The 18190-nt window shown below is 41.1% G+C and overlaps 1 protein-coding gene across 1 annotated transcript in view; it reads right to left on the bottom strand.

Annotated features, from left to right (window-relative positions):
- NSD2 (nuclear receptor binding SET domain protein 2) overlaps nt 1–18014 on the bottom strand; it is a gene marked incomplete at its 3' end in the record, with an annotated part of 95281 nt that extends 77267 nt beyond the window's left edge. Inside the window, exon 1 of the mRNA XM_084204372.1 lies at nt 17889–18014. The remainder of the gene's footprint in view (nt 1–17888) is intronic.
- Nucleotides 18015–18190: the final 176 nt, after the last annotated feature.

Raw genomic sequence — 18190 nt, 5'->3', positions numbered from 1 at the left:
TGGTGAGCCAGCCCTGGCAGGGAGCAGGGGCTGCTGGGCTGCCTGCAGGAGTCACACTGCGTGCAGTGACAGCAGCTCAGCCCTGCACACAGCACTGACTGCAGGAGTCACACTGCGTGCAGTGACAGCAGCTGGGCCCTGCACACAGCACTGACTGCAGGAGTCACACTATATGCAGTGACAGCAGCTGGGCCCTGCACACAGCACTGACTGCAGGAGTCACACTGCATGCAGTGACAGCAGCTGGGCCCTGCACACAGCACTGACAGCAGGAGTCACACTGCCTGCAGTGACAGCAGCTGGGCCCTGCACACAGCACTGACAGCAGGAGTCACGCTGCATGCAGTGACAGGAGCTGGGCCCTGCACACAGTGCTGACTGCAGGAGTCACACTGCATGCAGTGACAGGAGCTCAGCCCTGCACACAGCACTGACCCTGCCGAGGCACTTCTGGCTCCAATGCCAAATCTGCATCCAGTTTACAAATAGCAGAAGAACATCGGGCTGGCTCAGCTGCATTAAACTGTGATTCAACTAAAGAATGTATCCAGCAGAGAAGAAAGGTGCTGGGCTTGGCCAGGGTATGGGACGCTGCCTGCATGAAGATTCACCCACTCTCTGTTGTCTCATGCTGAAGCTGGGCATGGTTGTAGTACCACTGTGCTAAGAATAGCATCATTCCCATGGACACAAACCACTGGGAGTTGAACACTCCCCCTTTTGCAATTGCTACAGCAACTGGGCATGCAGTGCTTGCTGAAGGGCTGATGTTACGTGCATCTGCTTGGTCTGAGCTGGTTCTTCAAAGTTGTTTGCACTGGTTCCACAGCATGTGATAGGCACTTAAATGGCATTCAGAATCAAGGGGTCTGTGATTCAAAGCCCCAACTTCTGTCTCATCCCAAAAGTACCCCCAGAAGAGGTACTTTTACCTCTTAGTAAATGTAAACCACTGATAACATCACCAAGAGCTGCAATACCAGGATCCTGAAATTGAGCATTCTCTCCGGTAATCTGACATTCAAAGCCTTCAAAGGAATGCATTCAAGGCCTTCAAAGTGCAACCAAGTGCTTTGCCACAGCATACTATCTTAAATGTATGTTCTACGTGCGTTCCTTACTTCACCTACACTTGTAAAACTGTTACATTTCAGTGGTATTGGAATGATTCTGGTAAATAGCTTTACTTACCAATAAATAGTCTGCAGCTAATCATGTATGCTCTAATACAGCTGGAATGCCCAGTGCCTGTGGGGACTCTGGTCCAGTACACTGTAGACCTGCAGGAACAAAGAGCTGCAAGCCTTTTTTATGTGCTCCCTGATCTGCCTGTAACCTGTCCTGAAGAATTTTTACAGGCAGGCAGCCTGTAGGCCTGATATGGATATGTCCCTCAGAGTAAATTAAAGAACTTCATCAGATGTTCACTGGTCATTAGAGTGGAACCTGTGATCCCTGCCCAGTACACACAGGCTGCCTCTCCAGCTGCATATTGCCCTTCCTGATTACCTTTGCCACCTCTAAGGCTGGGGCACGTATCTGTTTGTGAATCAGCTCAGGCATTCCTGCAGTTCTCAGCCAGGTGTGCAAAAGAAAACCAGCTCCCTTCATGAGTGGATCGTGAGTTCTGCTTTAGTGTTTTGAGCCAGAGAGCTTCTGGTGCCCAGCTATGATCCATTGTCTGCTTTCATCTGCCTGGTGCCATCCTAATGAATGATGAGGTGTATGCTCAGAATTTACCACTTTGCTGACTGTATGAACAGCAAACAGAAATCTGAAGGATGCTTTGGAGATGCTTTTTACAATGCAATATAAACACAGTGAGTAGGCCTCTTGAGAAGTCTGTGGATATGCCCACACTTGGATAGCTGCTGGGCCTAGCTGATTCAGGAAAGAACATAAAGAAGTCATTGATTCAATGGGAAACATTTATCCATGAGTTGTGTTTGAACAGCTTAGGTCTCAGAATGGAATTCCACTTTGATAATTGTCAGTATTCATAAAAAAAACCTACTTTAGCATCTGAGAATTACTTTCTAGGTTGGTTTAAATAACCAGTTATCATATTTGTTAATTTTCTTTCCATAGAATTGTGGGCAAATTAATTGTATGTTAAGTCTTGAATAATATTAAAGCTTTAATTTATGACCCAACTATACCTGCCCTTTAAAAAGTCCAAAGGGCAAAGACTTACAAGCAGTACATGTTCATATGGAACCAGCAGAGGAGGCCTCAGCATGTGGGTATCCTGTAAGCAATATTGAAATATAAATGTTAAATAATGATACCTTCTGAAGGTAAGAGCTGTGTTTTTTGCAAACCTTTTGCAGACTCATGTGTGTATGCCAGGCAGACAAGTACTCTGGAGTTTGAAAGATGACCCCCTTTTGAACTATAAGCATCCCATCTCAGTATGCTCAGTATGATTCCTAGGGAGAAAATCTTGTTGCAAGCACTCCGGATTTATGTAGGCCCTGTGGAGTTCACTGGTGGGTTTATTTGGCAGGTGGGCCTTATTAACCTGCCAGCAAGGGACTGTTTGACCTGCTAAGGTTTGTAGAGCTTGTAAATAAAGATTCTGTCAGGGAAGAGAGATTCTCTTGTGCTTCAGACTATTTATATCTCTTCTAACTGTGGCTGTTAAAGCTTATAAAGAAACAGAAGGTCTGGGATGTGAGACAGAAAACCCTGAGGGAGTTTTACGTGTTGTATTTGGATTGCTGTGTTAATATCCTAAAATAAACACAGCATGCCAGAAAATGGGGAATATTTTTATTGTAATTATTATTAACTCAAAGACATAAATTATTAGTTATTGAATGGAGCATGGCTGAGCTTGGCTGTAGGGGACAATAAAATAACCTCTTAATTTAACACTAGCAGCTATTGGCAATCAATGGGAACCAGACATTTAATCAGTTTCATTTCCCTCTTCTTTGCTATATTTTTTCTTGCATTGTTTTCAAGTTAAATAATTACTAGTATTTACATTTTTTACAGCTCAGGTTGGTAATGAGTACAATAAGTTTACAATAAATTGTAATCATAATAAAATGATAAAATCTCCATTAATAGAATAATTTTAATTGGACAGAAATATTATATTGAAAGATGTGTTGTATTACAGATTGAAAAAAAAAATTCCCTTTAAAAAGTCTTTTTGTCTGTCTAGTGCAGGTCTGATTATAAGGTCCTTTCTAACTTTGCAATATGTAATTTTTAACAGGTGTATCTTATTCAGTGAAAGGACTAAATGTTTTTCTTTTCCTCAAAAGCTACCAGTTTGGATTAGCTGAATAATCTTTGGGAAAGGTTTCCTTCTGTTTCAGCAGACCTACTCAGACACGCGAGTGCTACAGCAGATCAAATGACAGCGAGTTCAGCATCTGCCAGAGTTTAGCTTTTGAGTCTGTATTCCTTGTTCATTCACTCAAAAGGCAATTTTGGAATATTTCTGCCTTCTGCCCTGAATGGACTTGACAAATGTTTTTTGACTTTAGTCAGGTTGGACTGATCTGGTACTTAGGCATTTTAAAATACTTTATATTGTTACCGGTTTATAGAGAATCTGTTGAATTTACAATTGCAAACATACTGGATGCAAAAGTATTTCACTCTAGAGCTGCTGCAGCGGCTCAGGGGAGCTCGCTAGTGAGGAAGGACAAGTAAGGTATTACTGGTGATGCACAGTGGGTAGAGAATGGCTTCCAAATTTTTCTAGTCACCAAAATTTTACAAGCGGAAGCTGCTTGGGAGAAACATGAAGACAAGCCCTTTCTTCTTTTTTTCCACCTCCTTTCCAGTGGGCAACTACTTTGTGAGCTGGATGTCCTGGCTCCCAGCCCTGCTGTGATGTGGGACTGGCAAACTTCTGTGCACCTGTTCCAGGCGGATTAGCCACTGGTGACAGCCCATACCCAGAATTTCCTCCACAGATGGCATTACCCTTCAACAAGTGAGTCAGAACCATTTGACTTGGAGCTTTTTATAGTTGTTGTTGAGGGTAATGATAATCATCCTAATAAAGTAGTTTTTAACCTCTCATACTGAATAGTTTGCCATTGGTTGAAAAAGATACCAAGCTGACCTTCATTCCCATCCCTATCAGCTTTACCAGCACTGGCAAAACACTGTTAAGCTTTTACAATCATCTGTTGTTACAGTGGAAGTGAGTGTTGTCTGGTGGATGAGATACCAGGCTGAGGGCAGAATTGACTCCACTAATTAATTCACCATTGGGAAATCTAAGACTATATTACTTCCTCTGGTATTTTGATTTTCCTAATGATAAATACATTCATTTGAGAATTCAATAAACAGCTCATGCTGAAAATCAAGTATGCCAGGATTGGTTTGCAGAGCTGGGCTTTATGTTAAATTTTCTAGTCCAAAGAATCAAATATCTGTATTGTATTCTGACATGTTGACATGCTAACTGATTACAGAAATAATATTCATTTTTTTTCTCTTTTGCCTGCCACTTATAAGGCTTTATGTCATTCTAGCAGAACAGAGTTTTTGATATAAATACTTTATTGTCTTACTTTGAAAATTGTCCATATATAGTTCAGGGAATAAATGTCCTAAATATTATTCCACCCAAGTCTCTCTTTTTTCTTTTTATTCTTTTCTCTTCTCTTTTTTATCTCCTCCCTTTCCCTTTTTTCCCCCTTCCCCCCCCCCCCCCCCCCCCGCCCCTTTCTGCAAGTACATAAAAAGAATCAGGCACTTCCTGCTATCCCTAAGCACAAATTTAGTTCCTGGTATAGCAACTCTAACGTATTCAGGAAGGAAGAAATAATCTTTCTGAGGCTGTAGTGCTTTTACAGTGGCTGCAGTAGCTGTAGCTCAGATTGTAGCTCCATCCTGGAGGAATGGTGTAATGTTTGATGTTTGGTAGTAATAAGGAACAGGCCCATTCATAGGTGAGAATAATATGCATTGTGCAGTACAGTGAAGCAGACAAATGTTCCTGCATAGAGGAGACTACCATCTGGTAGAATAAAGTCCTTCATACTAGCCACAAAATGCACTGAATAACAATAATTTTTTTCTAAAATAAACCCCTCAATTTCCTGGCTAGGACAAAGTAAGACTGATTAGGTACCACTTGTAAAAGGTGAATTTTATGAAAGAAGAGGATGTAAGTGCTCTAGAGGAGAAGGATTTGCAGAAGCATGATAAGATAAAGATATGTGTAAAATAGGACTGGGAAATGGCTAAGTGGGAACTGTGAGCTGAGTGTGTGGGAGGAAAGGAGGCAAGCATTCATTTCACCAAACATTAAGAACAGAAAAAAGGCACGGGTGGAGGGCAGATTTCTTTTTGTTAGTCTACTTTAAATTGACCTGTTGATTTCATTTCCTGTAGGGCATTAAGACTGTATTTAGTGGGCTTTTAATGTACATTTATCAACCAGCTTGTGAATACTTTCTATTGCTCTTTCTTCTAACTACTCACTTTACCTCACCAAAAAAAATCCAAGTGACAACCAGCCTGATTCACCTTTCAATTTAAGAAGATTCTACTTGATTTAGATCCAGCTGCTTTGCTTTAAAGATATCAGCTGTTAATTTTAAGGAGCACACTGTAGGGCTGCTCTAGCTTTCACCTGTGAGCAGTCAGGTTCAACATGCCCTCACACTCTTACAAGCCTTCTCCTGGCTCCCATGGCAGCAGATGTGAGGAGAGAACAGCACGGAGTGGGTTACACTGTCGGTGTGGGAGGGAAACAGCTGCCTGGTAAAGCAGCTTTTTGTGGAGTATATCAAGTTCTGGCCCTGTTTTGCCATAAATTAGCTGGTTTAATAAACATTCCCTGCAGCCTTTAGTAAACAGACTGTTTCATGCTTGAACTTACTAACATGCTCTTATCTTTGCTATAAAATGTATATAATCATGAGAGATTTCCAAGGGACAGAGTGGATTTGTGAAAACATCCGCATAATGTTTTTCCACTTGCTTTCAGCTCCGTTCATGGATTTGCTGGCTGAGACAATGTTTGGAGTAAAGTCACATGATCAATCTGCATTTTCTTGCAGTCTTCCTGAGCTTTTGCACCATTCTTTTTCATGCCAGGTATTCTGTTATCTATAGATCCAGGCTCCTTCTTTTAAGGGTAATAAATCAAAATTATACAGTGTTTAGGATTTCAGTCAGAGAGATTATGTCAGAATTAGAACATTCCTGAGTGAAGGTCATATAAATCAATCCTTCAGTTATTCCATTTTCAGTTTCATTGTAATGAACAGTCCCCTGCTTGCAGTGAGAAGGCTTATGGTGCTGGAATACTGATAAGTTGATACTGCATTGAGAGTACATTTTCAACTATTGGATGAAATCTGCAATGCGATACATGACATATATGCAAGGGTCTGAGTTGAAAAGCCTTGAAATTGTCAAATTATAGCAGTCTAGGGATGAGACTGGTTTGCAAAATCATTCCATCTTTAGAGCAGAAAAAATTTTAATGTGCAAAGTAATAACAAAGGACTTGTAGTAGAAATGTAAAAGCAAAACACACCACTCTTTCAAGATATCATGTTAAACAGGTTAATGGTATATTGTTGTGCATGCTTAACACAGGGGTGTGATTTTTACCTGGGTGGTAATGCACAATAACTAACATCACTTTCCCTACTTAAAATACTTGACAAGTGATGTTGCTTGTAATAACATAATGTAGCAAAGCAGCCATTTTAATTGCTTGCAAAATTGTAATACTGAGAAGGAACTTGGCATTGGGATCAGACTGATGGGATTTGTTGTATGCTGCCAATTACTCAGGTTATTGTCTAAATTCCTTGATCAAACATACACCCTATATGTACTTCCTAATGTATATATTGAACAGGACAGTATAAAGCAAATACTACTCTTTGAACACACTCCCACTCACTTTACCCTGGGGAAATTGCTAAAACATGCATATCTCTATTTATTTACTATACACAGGCCTCCACTGTCATGCCAATATTCCAGGGCCTGTAAGTTCCAGTCTATTTGTTCCCTTCCCTTTGACTAGCTCTGCACTCCCACCAGCTTCCCCCTGGGTTAGACATATTTGGTTACCATTCAGCCCTGATTTCCATGTGGCTTCCTGCAGTTCCTGTACACCCCTGCCCTGTGCAGAAGCACAGCTGGAGGCCACAGGGAGGAGGAGGAGCTCTCCAGGGTTCTGCTCAACCTGAGGTGCAAGGATCTGGGGAGAAGTTCCTCAAACCTGGCCTTCAATCCAGCAGCTTCAGTCAGCTTGTAGAAACCCCCAATAGTATCACACTGGTAAAGGTTCTACATTGTGAGGTTAAAAATGGAAAAGGGAATTCTGACAACTCCTTATTTACCTGCCTGCATTGTTATGTTCTGAGTGCTCTGAGTGTGGGTCTTGCAGTCCTCCTCCACTTGGTGTTTCTGAAGGGATGGTAGACGAACGGAGGTGGGAACGATGGCCGTGGAGGAGGTGACAGACTTCCAGAAGCAATGATGAAACTGTGAACTCACCAGAAGGGGGCCTGCAGCTGATGGATTCAAGGATCCATTCAGGATCACCCATCATGCTGGGAATTGCAGGTAGCCCTGAAGCAATGTGAAACATAGCTCTTAACCAAAATTTTTAACAGGAGTTTTTAAGGAGGTGCCTTCAACGTTATCTTTCTGGTTTTACTGGAAATCTAACAGCATCACCTTTTTATTGTCAGCTTCAGCAGAGACATTTGAAACAGTCAGCCTCTCCGTGCTACCTGATGGATTGACCTGGACTTGGGCTACACAGGGAAAATATTTGCACAGTTTCTACCTTGCACTGAGCCTGCTGTTCCTGATTGTAGGAGCTGAAGGATGACAAGCTTAGGACAAAGCACAAGGACCACAAAGGCCAGTGATGATAACCACGTGGAAAACAGAGGAGCCAGAAGGAATAGGGAAGAGATAAAGGGGCACAATAAGAAGTGCACTGGGATATTATGCAGCTCTTCAGGAAACAATCACAAATCACAAAGCAGCTCATTAGGAAGGAACAAATCTCTCCATAATACCAGACTTGATCAAAACCAGCCTGAATGTGAGTGTGACTACGTGAACGTGGCCTGTGTGTTTCTCTGCAGTGCAGAGGTTTGAAGGCAGGTTTGCCACCAGCACATGAGCTGGGACACAGCAATGCACAAGTAACCTTGGTGACAGAGGCAGGACTGAAACAGTGAATTCACAGCTCCCAGCTCTGTGCTCAGACCCCCAGCCTCTGTTCTCTGTGTGTTTATCAGCAGCAATGAAGTACAAGTCACTGCTGCAGCCAGCAATGCTCTATGCTCACCCTATTCCTCATGCTCCTTCCTTAAACACTCATTTCTGACTATGACCAGAGATTGGATAAAGGGACTCACAGGCCTTTGGTTTAGCCCAGGGTAGTCATTCTAGTTTTCATGATGCCAAATGAAGTCTTCATCCAACCTAAATAAAGAACAGGATGTGACACTGTTAGTTTCTTTGTTTACAGTGTCTTAATAAATTCTAGAACAAATGTACTCAATTTGAATGCAAAAGAACATTCTCTTACTGTCAGCTCTACAAGCTGGTCTTGAAAGCTGATAGTCACTGAATTCTTTTTGTCCTGTACATCAATGCAAGGAAAGCTGTGGAGACAAAACTGCAAATTTCTTCTGCAGTACCTCTTCCCTGCCTCCACATCCTGCCTAAGCACTGTCTGCAATTCTTACCTTCAGCAGGTTTATGAAATGTCTCAGCTGAATAAAATTATACTGTAACTGATATAGGAGCAGGATTGGAATTAATTTCATCTTTATTACAGTGAAATCAAATTAGTATATTGACAACTCAGTTATGAAGGGAGCAAAAGCTACAATATTTTTTATACCCATGTTAGGAAAATAACTTGATAATCCTGATATGCTGTACAGAACAATTATTTTTTGTATGATGCTGTTTCACAAAATAATGTAAATATATGGATTACATAGGTGTTTCTAGGCACAGAATTTGCTCACACTAAATAATATGTGAACTTACTTTGCTTCAGTCAAATTCCAGTTTATTGATTTTATTCATTCGCTTTGTGATACCTAAGTTTGCCATAATAAAGACGCCTGGGGTTCTAATTAGGGATTTTTGTGGAACACCGTTTACCACAGTGATTTGAGAAAATGTCAGTGCCACCAGGAACCTGGAAAATACTTGGATTGGAACACATTATCCTTCATGTTGGTTTAATTAGATAATTCAAAGTTTTAAACAGAAAGGTAACATATAATGATTAACATGATGCCTTCTACCACTGGAATATATTATCAAAGCCTGTCCTAAAATTTTCTTTCATCCAAATCTGTCATTTTTCATTTGGACAATAGTGACTTGTTCATCTTTTTGTTTGAAATGAGATTTACCACACACACACAAGAAACCCCAGAGTAGTCAGAGAAAGGAGATACCTTTGAGAATCATCCCTAATATACTTCCATTAATCTAAATGCAGTAACAGCCATAGTATCCAGCCTATATGCTCTGCAAGGAGAGAAATACAGTTCCATACACAAAAGGCATGATCTGGTTAAATCAATTTCTATAGCATCTTGTCTCCACATATTTCAGAGCACTATCCTTCTCAATTAACGTCAGCTCTGCTCTGGGAATACTCTTGGGTAGTTAACTGTTGCTGTTAGAGAGCTAACTTCAGATTGAACACAGCTGGCTTATGTATTTTGCTGTTAATAGTTGTGGTAATGGAACAACAATTTTAGGGGAAAGAAACTACTAAGCAGAATGCAGAAGATTTTCAACCCAAATAAATCAACTTTAAGGATAAGAAAACCAAAATGTAAATTTCCTTTGACTGACTCCTGATAAAAAAAAATAAATTACAAACTTAAGGTAGGTCTTACAGTTTTCTTTTTCCCAGATTTCTAAGCCTTTGGCATATTGGGGGTTGCACACATGCCTCTCTGCAAACACCACTAATCTCTAGAATATTTCATTTTAAATTCATTCTTTGGCGCTTCTTTACTTTCATTTCCACTTACATCAAAGTCAAACAGAAACCCTGCAAACAGCCCAACTCCTCACAGAGCACGAGAATGGAGAAGGAGCAGATACAAAGTTCAGGGAGGGTATGAAGAAAACACATCATGCACGTGTGAGAAAGATCACAGATGAAAGAAGAAGAAAGCCAGCTGAAGAAAGGAGATGAAGGAAGGCAAGTGCAAGGCAGATTTTTAACACATCTCAGTCTTGCTCTGGCTTTTATGGGTAATTAATTACCCACTAGAGGGAGATCGACTGTAACTTGTTGCCAGGGGGGTTATGGCAGAAGTTGGACTTGGTAAAGTGCAAAGGGGAAACCCTCTGGTAAGAAAGCAAGAGAAGCTACATGTTCCTTTCCTTGGTAGAGTTTCGTTCTGTGTAAGTTACCAAGGGGACTGACATCTCTTCCCTTCCTGAACTGGCTTTCATTATATTTCTACACAAAAAATCCCCACCTTTATTAACCTGTTTGTTCTGCTGGTGAGAGGAACACATGGAGTTTAAGGGTGACAGAAACAGTGCAGTGCTTGTTAGGACTACACTGCCATAGGCCCCCAGCATGGGGTGAGCCATGCACGACTCAGTCAAGGGCTTGAGACCCCCTGGCAGGGGCCCTTTGGTCCACCTCAAACACCTCCGTGGTTCCAGGTGAGGACTTGTATCTCACAGCTTTTATTAGCTGCCCATGGGTAGTCATTTATGGTCTCTTACTCTCACCTCCATTTGTGCAGAACAGAGGAAGCTTTTAACATTCAAAGCAGGCTTAGGCATGTCCTTTCCTCAAGGGAAACCAAGAAAGGAAGTAGTAATGGATGCTTAGAATTGGAAACAGATTATAGGAAAAGTAGCTCCTACCCATTTGTGTCACTCATGCTTCTAAAAATCAGTAGTTTAGGGATTTCCTAATTTCCAAAGAGGACACTGCAGCTAGACAAGCATGTGTCAGTGACTTCATTAAGCCTAGCTCCCTTGAGTGTATCTATTTTCTTGTTGAGCCTATTTATTTATATTTTGAGAACATCCTGTGGCAATGAGTTTATATGAAAATATATTTCCTTCTCTTCTTTTTTAAACCCTGCTCCCAGATAAACTCGTTTAATTAATATGGCATTATGTGCAGCAATAATAACCATTTTTATTCACTTTCCTCCCACTTTCATTATTTTCCAGATCTCTGTATGTCCCCTTCCTGTTGCAGTACAGGATTCTAACCCCACTCTGGCTCCACTGATGCTAGGATTTTTGAATAACATGAAGGCTTTTCAGAGTCAAGCTATTAGAAATGCAAGTTGTCTTAACTCTAACCTTGCCTTTCTGTGTAAGAACTGTTGGATACAGAAGAACAAAATGTCAACTTGGAAAAGATGCATAATTATTTCCACACAGGAAGTTTGCAGTTGATAGTTTGGTGTCACAGATAGAAATGACTAGTCTAACATGCCATGAACTAAGTAAGAGCCAAAACAATTATCTAATGTCTGTGAACCCTCAGGGTCAAATACAGTTTCTGCTACCATGTGCAATGCCAGAAAAGTTTGCTGACAAACACCAGCCATCAAAAACACTTCTTCATCACAAACTCCATGTCATAGTTTCCAAAGTGGCCTGTGCTTACGTCCTGCTTACCTTCAAATTCCCTCAAAAATACTACAGGAAGTTCTGAGGACTGCTGGTTCAAAAACCCTGGTTTAATAATTATTAAAAACATGGCATGACTTCATTTATCAGTGGCCTGATATGATCCTTAAACAAATCAGGTTAAGGTAAATGTAAAGCAATGAATTTGCAAAATCCAAATATAAGCAATCCACAGAAAAGAAATAGGGTATACAGGACATTTGCAGACCTAGCAGAGCAGCTGGCTGTGCTCTGTAAGAAAACTAGGCACAGGTGCTGGGATTGTGCCCAGGGCCCTGATTCCCAGCTGGCACGCTGAAAGAGGCTTCCCGCTCAGGGAGAGTTAGATGTCTGTTTCTTGGGAGGAGAGGCCTCACAGAGGGGAGCAGGTTGTTCCCTCGGCACAACAGGGAAGCTCTGCTGGCTAAGCCAGCTTTTTGTTGATATTTGTTGGGCATATTTCCTTTTTCAGCTATTAGTGATTAGAAAAGAAAATGACTGATATATGTCATATAGGAATGAGTGTGAGGCTTGCCAGCCTGACTGATGAGCAGGCTGAATGGCTCACTTTTACCTCCTGCACAGATTAGTCCCAATGAGCTCCTCTCGCTCTATCCAGCTGATGAACTCCTAGATATTTGCAGACCCCAGCTAAGCCTTCAGTTTGTAGACAAAATTCCCTCTTGAAATTGCTTTCAGAGGAGAGTGCCTGCTTTGGGGGTTTTCACTTCCCCTGGATACTGATCAAATCCAATGGCAAAGCTCTTTTACGTCAACTTGGTATTTTCTTACATACACGACTTGCTAGCCATGCTTTGTACACACATGCAACAGGATTAAAGCATATAATGTGTTACTGAGAAAATACCTAATTGCTTGAAGGTAACAGGATGTTTGGGGGTGAATGCCTCCCAAGTCTGTCTCTAGGGGATACTATAATAATAATAAAGTGAATAGAGGTCTAAGACAGGCAGGAGAGAGGTTGCTGATTACATGGGAAAGCCCAGACAAAGCGTCTTCTGTTTCTGGTGCCTGAAATTCAGCCACACAAGAAAAAGGCAGGATACTGGCAAAGCACCACTGGGATGTACTTGTGCTGATGGCTCTTTGTTGTTTTTCTATAGCTTCACATCACATTTTAACAGGTATTTCCCCTCAAGATTATCATATAGCTACAAATCAAGCGTTGTCAACAGGGCTGCCCCTTCACTTGACTTGGAGGTTACCATTCTTTCTGTATCAGAAAAACAAAGATTAAAATGTTAATTTTTATCTCTGTCCAAGACTTTTATGACGCTATCTGGCAAGAAACAGGATTTGATGTTACAAGTACATATCTGCACTGATCCTTTACCACTCTGTGTGAATGTCTCTGATAGTAAAGGGACATGGCATGCATTTGCATGTGTAGAATCGGGGCCCAACAGCTTAGGTCCTGCTGAGGTCAAGGCACAGAGATCCAGACAAACACTGATTTGGAAAATTTACAGTATAGAGCATGGTTGTAGAAAGGGAAAGTGCACTGACCATTCCAAAGGAACCTACTCCTTTTTTAAATCTCTTAATCTGCTTTTCATTATCTCTGTGGGGAGGCCTCTTGAGAAAAGCAGCTCTTTGACTTGAATAAAGGAGGGGCTGTGGGCTTGCATGCTGGAATGGGGAGGTCATTGTACGGCAGCGCAGAAGATAGGAGTGTCAGTTCAGGTCAAGGGGAACAGGATGAAAAAGCGTGAGATCTGTGTTACAGGCTTGGTCTGGATTATGAAAGGTAGAAGGTTTAAAGCTGAAAGGTAAATAAGAGAGAGTGAATTCACAGGTTGGAAAGACACATTCTGGTAGGGTTATTCAGGCTGACTGTAAGGGAAAATATGAGCCAGGACTGATAAGATCATCAGCAAAACCACCAAGAAAGAGGTAGTGACAGCAGAGGCCCGAGGGGGCTAAATTCTACACAGGAATTTTAAGCATCGGGCTTCAGCAAATGAACATATCCATCCTCAAGATTTTTCATTTGCTCTTTTAACAGAAATGCTTAGCTCTGCTCACCTCCTCTGAGGCAGGGAAAGCACGAATATGCCTGGGGGACAATGGGACAATGCTGCATTTTGCCTGCACCAAGTCACATACAGCTGTGTGCAAGTGCTGGCTGTAACCAGCTCCCCTCCAAACCAGTACTTACTGTAAGGAGCCTCAGCCTTGCAAAATTGCTGAAGAAAGTTGCATTGCTGCTGTTAAAATGGCCCTTGGAAATAGCACATTTTTCTCCCTTTTTAGAATACAAAGGTAAAAATTCTCCTAAAATGGTATTTCTTTAATGGACACAAACTGAAAGGTATCTGTTTTGCAGGGACCTCCTGTCTTTCCAGTACTCCTGTAACACTGCTTGACTTCACCAAGAATTTTGTGATATAAAAGAAGTGCAGGAACAGGTCTACAAAATCTGGGATGGAGTGGAGGAGAGCCTCCCCAGTCACATGGATTGCTTGTTTTGCTTTTTGATGGGTGGCAGATTTAGGGCTTTTACTGACAATAACACAACATTTGGTGTTTTCTTAAAGACCTAACTCTGAGAGGCAGATAATCACAGAAGATTGTTGGCTTTCTGCATTTCTGATTACAGACAGGAACTTGCAAACCCTACAGCCTAAAAAATCCCAGAGACCAAGAATAACGCTAAATGCATAGTTTTAAATTTTGTCTTTCATAAAATCAAACTGGTTACTTAAATACAGCACTGATGATTTTGCAGCAAAATCTTTCTCATATCAGCTGGAGCTAACAGGTGTGTTTGTAACACTAGAGACTCCTTTTTTCCCCTCCCTCTGTATTTCTCATAGACTAAATCAATCTGCTTTTTATAGCTACATTAAATGTTTTTTTGGTTGTGCACATAGCCTGAACACTGCCTGCTCTCCCTCTGCTTGATCCTGCCTTGGCCAGAACCTTGTGGCTTTCTCCCCATGTGTTCCTCCAGTGCCCCAATCTCTCTTTGTGCAGCTTCTCCTGTTTCACATAAGCTCCATCTGCTGGGAAAAGGGAGAACCTCGGTGGTTTTCATTCTGAACTGCAAATGCTTTTCCCTCAATTTGGAGATTTGCAAAATTACCTGTTTCTGCTCCCCCAGCTGTGCTCCTGGCCCACCTGCATGCCAAATTTAACTAATGACAACCTAACATGTTATTTGTATGGCATTTTGTGTGGCTAATTTGGGTCAAGCCTAAGCAATCTTTTAAAATACCACTTTTTGACTTGAATTTGAGCAGGCAGTTAATGATCCTTGGATGGGGAATGACTGTTTGCAGCATGTTATTGCCATCCAGGCACTCTATGCATGGCTCTTCAGGGTAGTGTTTAAAGAGGCACCCAGGGCAGCCTGTTTCTGTGCTAATGTGTAGCCAGTGCTGCTTGGTTTTGGCACATTTACAGACAGAAGTGAACTTGTGACCTGGACGTACATACAGCAAATCTGTAATCCAGCCACCACTTGAACTTTTACCTTTGAGTGTAACATTGACAGAGCAACAGGCTTCAGTATCCCATGAATCTCTCCTAAAAACCCCTGATAATGAATGGAAGTATTTTCCTAAAAAAACTACTAATATTCTGTTGCCTTTCTCCCTGGAGTAGAAACTTAATGCAACTTGCTACACAGTAATGTTTTTTTTTCCCCCCTTTCTTCACATTTACACTGAACACTGGTGAATAAAGATGAGGTTAATCCCGTATTGTTAAACCTATTCAGGGAGACAACCTGGGGGTTGCCATGGAAACAGATTCTACAGCCTAAAAGCATAATTCTACTCTTAAAGACTGTCTACGGACCTGTACCGATATGTAACTTATTGAGTCACACTGTGTACACAAACACGATGTTGCAGCAGTGAAATGGCAAAGGTTTCTCCCAACTCATCAGACGTTAATGATGCCTCCACCTCCTCCCACGTACAGCCCAGAGCACCAAACACGGCCCCCCTCCTCCTCCTGAATCCCATCTCCCCGGCCCTTCCTTCCAGCTCCGTTTGTCCTCAGGGTGTACTGGGGAGCCCAGTCCATGTCTGTGTCCCTGGCAGGAGTGGCACAGATTTGGTACCGTCACACAGCCACTATCACAAGCTACAGGGTACCTCAAGCTGGGAGTGGGGGGAGCTGCTGTCAATCCTCAAAAACATCAACAGGATCTAGGAGAGCTTCCTGGGCCATGTCTTCAGGGAAGGGGAGACAAACTTACAGCTTTCCTCCTTGTTCATATAAACATTTGCCCTCCAATTTTTAGATAGATTTCTAAACTTCATCAATAAGAATTATAGATTCATCTGCTCCTTTGTCATGTCTATGCAGGCACTGCAGAGCCCTAGGGTTGTTCTATGCTTTTATAGGTCTTATGCATCATACCTCTTTCAGACAAGTGAAACAGTCCTGCCTCTGTGATATCACTGGGCTCTGCTCATACAGCAATAAAATACATATTTCAGTACTCACACAGCCTATAAAAACCATCAAAATTTCCTTTAATTTGGAGGTTGTTTTGAATCAGCTTAAACAACTCCTACCTTGCTTTTGCTTCGATTTAATATCCAGGCCAAAAAAAAAAAGATATTTAACATGAAACAGTAATCTTAGTCTTGTTCAAATACTACATTTATTTTAATGATTCTCAGATCCCTATTATATCCATCTAGAAAGAAGGCTTTGTATTTCTTCCTTTTAGTCTCTCTCATCCTACTCCTGCTGGAAAACAGATTTTTCAGCAAGATGGCTGACGACTTTTCCAGACAACATGGTTGCTTTAAGAACCAGGTCTAAAATGTCTGTGTAGCTGTTGATTTTTTTTTTTTTTTTACAGAACCCCAAAACCCTAGTAACTATGTGGTATCGTGTTTTATTCTAGGGAGAAGTGTTTTCTCTGTGAGGTCGTGGGCTGTTGCTCTGGCTAGAGTAGAAGATGTTTTTCTTTAAAACAAAAACTGACTCCTGTGGAAGGCCCATGTGCCACCTACAGTCACTCAGCGTTTTCCTGTGGGAGCAATTTGTACAAATACTTGAAAATTTTTAATTCTCAGCCTTTCGTAAGCATTACTTCACAATGCTTGGTAAATGAACACAATCAATTAGTATTTTTTAAACTGCATCTATTTGGGAAATTTTCACAGCGCATATAATCAATCCTTTTAATATACAGTAGCAAACCCTGTAACTTCCAGGTAAAAACAAATCTGGAACAAAAGACTGTACAAAAACATAACGAATTCAGCTCTGAAAAGGCCCATGCATCTACATTGTCTGCCACCCTGAATACTAATGAATTTAATGAAACTATTGAAAGGCTGGTTACTTGTCTGCATAAATGTATTGAGACCTCTGTAATCATCTGTTTGCTGTCTGAAACCTCTTGTCAATAGTTTAATGACTTCACAGCATATTATTCTTCTTGTATAGGCTTCATATAATGTTTCTACATAATTAAGCAGCTTTGTTAGAGGAACTGCCATTAGTTGCCCCATTTCATTTGGTTTTGTTATCAGACAACCAGAAAGAAAAAAAGAATAACAAGAGAAAGATACAAGCGCAATCTAGTGAGAGATGTGTAGATTGGGAAGATGTTGTTTGTTTGGTTTTTTTATGCCATTAACATAAAGCACTATTGTCAAGTTGCACATTTTAAACAATTTTAACCATTTAAATGCAGTACATATTTAAATACTTGTAAAACAAACACAGCTGGCTAAAAATCTTGCACTGCATTTGGGAGCCTAACATTTTAAAAGTAGCTCTAATAAGTATATAAATAGTAATACCCATTAATTTTTAAATTATCACTAAACGTAAACAACACTAGCATGTCTATAGCCATAGCGAGAAAAGCGTTGTGATTTTTTTTAATATTCAGACAATTGCATAGTCCATCTTCCTGAATACTTTTGAATTTAAAATATAAGTAATATAAATTTCATCTACATTTTTTTGTACTTTTGGATTTTTTTGTACCTGAGCATCTTCTTTAAATACATAAAAGAACTCCATAAAATTACCAACTAATTTCCTGCATTTGCCTAGTCCTAAGCATGAACAGATAAACTGCAAACTCACTTGCTTTTTATTGCTATGAAACACTGTTTTCAGTCACATTTTGGGTCAAACCTGAACGCTTCTGCTACCCCTTATGTATAAGGTTAAGTAACATGTATTTTCTTTGGGGTTGAGGCAGGTGTAGAGGCCACCGAGTGCCTGGTGTTGTGAGTTACCTGTGAGGCAGGAGAGGTCTGATCCCACAGCTCCCTTGTCCCCCTGGAGCCCTGTCCTTGGGGCAGCCATCTTGTTGGCAGGGCTGGCAGCCATCTTGTCCACAGAGAGTCCCAGCAGCTTTTCCCCCATTTTTTCTGGAACAAGGAAGGAATTAACACCCAAACCTCACGTACACAGATTGTAAAATGCCACTGTTCTTGGATTAAATTATAATTTCTGCAGTTTGATTCGTGTTGTTCACTGCATCTGCCAATTCAGCTTAAAATAAAGAAAGTGCCGTAAAATACTGCATTAACTGAGT

Source organism: Fringilla coelebs, assembly GCF_963513975.1.
Source record: "Fringilla coelebs genome assembly, chromosome: 4".
Classification (NCBI taxonomy): Eukaryota; Metazoa; Chordata; class Aves; order Passeriformes; family Fringillidae; genus Fringilla; species Fringilla coelebs.
This window is presented reverse-complemented; position numbering and strand designations above follow the sequence as displayed.